Here is a 6,000-nt window from a genome sequence, read left to right as displayed (position 1 = left end):
AAGTACAATATCAACCATTGTATTAAAACGTTTATATAAAAATCAAATTTAATTCATTCATTAAAAACCTTTTCTTCACTAAATTAGTAGGAATGTTACTCTAAACCTTTTGCAAGAATTTCAAAACTAAAATGTAGAATATAAATGATTTAGAATGTTACAAGAAAATCAAGACCTAAATCGAATATAGAGTGAGACTAAATGCTATTTTATTCTCAGTTTTCATTATTAAAAAAAAAACATTATAATATATTTGAAGGTAAAATTATAATATTACAACTTTATATATAGATATCTAATTATAGTGAAAGACTCGTAGTTTATAACAAATGAGATAGCCAAAGAGATGGTGACACGTGAAGTACACGTGTAAGTTGAATGATCCACGCCAGCGCCATTGGCGCAAAGGCAAAGTTCCGGAAGGGTGGGGAGTGATCAGAACCGTCGGTTTTCATGAAGAATATAAAAATGAGGGACAAGTAGTAGGCCAGTTGGCATGGAATCAATGAAAAATTGGCACGTGTACATTGTATCCTATTCCCTGGGGTAGAGGGATTAATTTGCTCCATATATTCGAGGTTGTTGCCAATATTACTCAAAAATTAAATTAATTATAATTACTGTGGGCCAGACCAAGGTTCCTGTGGGCCTTAAAATAAACAGATCCATTGAACCCATGGAGAGAAGCCACACCACTAATCTAACACAAAACCAAAATTTGCAAAAACTAGTAAATTCCCTCTCAATTTTTCACATTCAAATCTTACCTAACTGAGGACATAATTGTAATTAACAGTAAATTGTAGGAGTGATTTTTGCAAGTTTTTTATGCAACAATATTTTTAAAAAAAATATTAACAAAACAAATAAAGTATTTTTTTTTATTACCTCCAATTAAGATGTGTGCATTTGTTTTAAAAGAAGTTAAAAGATAACATTTCAAAATAATTAAAAATTTGGAAATTAAAATCGTCTAGACATTAATAATAAAACGTGTGTATTATGTTTTTTTAGATATGTTTAATATTTGGCATCTATATTTTCGTTATTGTATTATGCTCAAGATTTAAAAAAAAACGTAACAAAACGATGTTGATTTTAGGTTATCATGATTTAACTTATCAAAATATATTATTGTAAATGTTTGAAATACACACAAAAATAACAAAAATAATAAATATGCAAACTTGAATCTCCAAATTAGTTTTTCTTTTTCTTCTTTGAAAGAGTTTGAGGTTGAATTTATTACTCCCACACGTTGTATTTTTTAAATAAAAAACAACTTTACTTGATATGAGACGGCCTAGTCTACAGTTGAACTAAATTAAATTTATTATAACTTAGTTTAGGATCTAGTATAACATAAATTTAATTTGAATATTTAATCAAATCTTAAGCTTAATTTGAATATTTAATCAAATCTTAAGCACCAACTTGTGCATAGCATTTAAGGCACACTGTCCTCAAACATAATGTAATGTATGTGGTTCAAGGTCCCCTCTCTTAAAAAAAATTCATTAAGATGAACTTGAACTTATTAGTGGTGACTAATTGATACGTAATCTCGTTTTTGAAGTTAAAAATTTTGTATTTGTTACATAGAATAAAATGCAATTCACCAAAATATATATGAAAGCAAATTTAAAAACAAATCATTGTAAACTTTTTTTTTTTGTTGGAATTTGATTGAAAGTTATAATAAATATAATGATGAAAATCACAGTACCTTTGGTCGTTAAATTAAAAGAAGACGAAGAAGTCAACTTTAGCTATTGCTAAGTTCAAGTAAATGAAATTGAATGGATCATTAAATTAGAGATATATAGAATACATAAATTATATTTAAAATCTTTGGGATAATTCTAGAAAATGCTTTTGAAGAGGTTGTTTTTTTAGTAAAAAACCATTGATGTGATGTTGAATTAAAACAAATTAAAAGTACTTAATATATAAGTAAATAGAAAAAATTAGTTTGATGATGAAAAAATTTTGTCAAAAATAACCCTCCACAGTCCACATTAATGTTGGGCATGATCAAGTGGTGTAGTGTCATTTAATTAACTCAATAAATATTTGGCATTTAATTTTACAGACTAAATTATGTAAATTAATGATACATTCAATACAAAGTTGAAATTTGAGATTAACCTCATGGTAGATATTTTTGTTTTCTCACAAGTCCAATCATTCGAAATTGTTGAAATTTGAAAAGTAAGATCTTGTTTTTCATTATTAATATTTCATGAACTCATATTCAATTGGTTAGTTTTTGTAATTGTTCACGATTCAAAATTACTTTTTATGTATTGTATTGTTTAATGTAAAGTTTAACCATTAAGTTTTTAAGTACTTCTTATTGTATTTTTGGGCTCATGTAATTAATTATTTTGAAAGAAGTCAGCAATTTCAAATGAATGTTATGTTACCACTAAACTAGAAAAAAAGAAAGAAAGATATTTTGTAATGGAAGAATATAGAATTCAAAAGTTGACGATGTAGTGTTAAACGTAATTTAAAATTATAGACACGATGGAAAAAATTTACTCATTATTGTTAAAATTGATTGACAAAGTATTGGTGACACTCGTGGGTTGAAAAATAGATTAGATGGAAATTACTATTTTAGTCTTCAATTTTGTACAAGTATACGACATTTTTAGTCTTTGGATTTATAACAATACATCACTAAGTTTTCAAAAGATACATTTTAAACTTAAATGTATATTTTTAATCCGTTCATCAATTTTAAAAATAACAAAATAAATTAAAATATTTACAATTAATAGAAAAAACCTACACAATGTATTTATTTATTTATATAATTTACAATAATAAATAATTTATTTTATTTTTGGCAAGAGAGGAAAGAAGTGTATTTGTGAAAGAAGAGTTGAAAATGAAAAGTTATGAGTATATTTGTGTATTATGACTCCACGATTATTTGTACACAATTGTACTTTTAATTGCAAGTTGTAATTTTTTAATTATTATTTTCTATTTTAGTTACGTTTATGTACTTATAGTTACTTATTTTCATATTAATAGTGGATATCTTTTGTGTGGGAGATCTCTTTATTTTAAATATAAGAATGCAATTAAATAGGGCATTGCAAATGGGGAGGTGGGGAATAATTACTTTCTGCTCGTCCTCTTTTTGGTAACCAATTCTTAGTCCATTGGTATATTTGTTGAATTATTAGTTAAATTTTATTAATAATTATTTTAAACTATTCTTTTTAGATTTTAAATAATAAGTAAAAAATATATAACAAACCAAGAAAGTTGGAGGAAGAAGGATTTGTTTTTAAAAACGAGATTATCCTTAATTGAGCTTTCTAAAGGTAGTTTATTTTACTTTTGAAAATTTAAAAATAGATATGTTTACCCGGTAAGTTTTTCGTGTCTATTTTAGAGACGGAAGAATAATTCGAATAATCTGACAACTCAGACTACCCAACCTAAATATATATGGGTTGAGTTGGGTTAGTTTAAACGAAAATTGTAATTAATGACTATTTTAGCAATAATAATTAAGGATATACCACAATTTTAAAAAATTTGACAAATTTTAAATTTATCAAAATTTTAAAATTTTTGGTATATATTTAATTAATTTGAATTTAATTGTTAAATTTGCAACTATCCCTAGTTTAAAATGTGAGTTGGATTGGGTTGAAATTTTTGGGTTTTTTGAGTTGGGTTGGATCTCGGGTTTGAGATTGAAAAGTTCTGTTCATTCCAACCCAGCTCGAATTAATAATATATATATATATATATATATATATGAAATTTATATTTTATTTGCAGATGGTGCAATTAAGGCCCATAATTGAATAACTAAAGGTAGAAGTCTTTCATCCAGGGCAATATATGTTTATGCTTGAAATCGAATAAAATAAAGGCATAATTATTTCATCCCAAGCTATCTCGATGTCACTAGGGCTTTAGATCCAATAACTAACTTTCATTATGGGGCATTCTATACTCGAGATCGAATGAATTAAAGATATAATTATTTCATCCTAGGGCATCTCGATGCAACTAAGATTTGATATCGTGTATCATGATCTACACGGTAGTTTAAATTTGAGAGTCATCGTTAAAAAAAAAAAAAACTCAACCAACTTGAAAACCCAACCCATATTTTAAGGGTTGGGTTGATAATACAATTCGTGTTATTCGCATTGCCAACCTACCAACTTGAAGATATGGGTTGGGTTGAAAATGTCCCTCAATCTATTTCGTTTATCTCTAGTGTATTGTTCTTTTAATATTGATGTTTGAATTGGTTATTATAGTTTATAAGTTATAGTAGTTTGTGTTTTGGATGCACGACTATTTTATTTTATACAACAATAATTTGTGTTTTGTACAAACTATTTGGTACGATCAGTCAAAAATAATAAACGCTATAATAAAGAAAAATTTGAAACAATAATATTATATTTGATTAAAACTTGAAAGTTACGTAGAGTTGGAAACACGTACTACTATAATTTGAGCCACAAATAAGAATAACCTATTCCACCCTATTTGAAGTTGATGGACCAAACATCCCTTTTTATGAGTATAAGTTTTTTTCTTTGGAGAATAGAGTTTGTGTATGTATGTATATATATGCATGTGTATATTTATAACTTTTCAAGAAAATGATATCCTTCTTGGTCTTAAATTATTTTTTAATTAAAAAAATTGTGAAAACTCACTAATATTTATTCTTACATATTTCTCAAATACAAGAAGTGAAACTCGACACTGAAAGCAAACATTTATAAAGTAATTGAATTATGTTTATATTGACGCACGTTACTTTACTTGGGCCCATTGTGAGAAAAATTCCATTTATTTCGAGAAGAAAGTTGAAAAATAGTTTGGTTACATTAATGGTTGTTTTTATAAGATTGGTAAACATATTTTATTGGAGAGTGTTGGAAACGTTTATATAATATTCGTACTTAATTTTTTAAATTAATAACTCTCTTACTTAGGCAAGTGGTGAAAGAGTTCATTGATATGAATGGAAAACATACAAACCACAAAATTTTTTAGTTAATAACATTATATGTCTTAATCAATTAAATTGAGTCGTTATATTGAAGTTGACACACATATATATCAAGACAATCGCAAGATGAGAAATCGAAGATTACACTTCGTCAATTATCGTTGAGTTAAAGTTTATTTTAATTATTTTTTTACTAATTAAAATAAATCATGTGAACATATATGTTAATGTAAAACAATTTAATTTTATGATACGCTACAAAATTTCATTCTTATCACATAAGTAAAGGAAAAACTATTAAATGATCTAATTATTGTGGCTTGTGAGAGAGTTACATATAATAAATCAATTATTTAAGAGTGAGCTTTATTTATTTACAATAAGTGGGAATTCGTATTTCAGTAGATGAATTATGCTTGTTATTCGTATTAACTTCTCTAATTAGTCTCCTATGATTGTTACCGAACTACACTTTTAAAAATGACCCCAACCATGCATACACCCTTGGTTGAAAAACTTCCAAAAATAACTTTAAAAAGATACACTTGGTTGAAAAATTTATATGATTTGATGTATGATACAGAAATTTATAAAATGTCTTTAAGAAACTTAATTAGATGATTTACATATTACAATTAATCTCTTTAATAAAGAGAAGAGGTTTCTCGAATAAAAAATATAGTATTAAACTAATAAAATTTAATTTCACCTAATAAAAATTAAATCATATAACTATTTCCCTCAATTACTGATTTTTTCCACTATACTCAAGTTAATTTGCTTAAGCTCAATGATAAACTAACGAAGATGGTTAAAAACTAAAAATTAAAGCGTTTGTAAAATTAACTCATTCTTAATTCAAATGTTTTCCCTTAATTTTTCATTAATCTTGAAAAAAAAACTAAAACTATTTATAAAATATAAGAAAGTTCGTCAAAACCTACCAGACATATTTAAGTTTTTTTTGCTATATTTTATTATTCATAACCCATTTA

The sequence above is a fragment of the Cucumis sativus genome, chromosome 4, assembly GCF_000004075.3.
Source record: "Cucumis sativus cultivar 9930 chromosome 4, Cucumber_9930_V3, whole genome shotgun sequence".
NCBI lineage: Eukaryota > Viridiplantae > Streptophyta > Magnoliopsida > Cucurbitales > Cucurbitaceae > Cucumis > Cucumis sativus.
The sequence above is the reverse complement of the archived record's forward strand: the minus strand, read 5'-3'. Positions refer to the sequence as shown.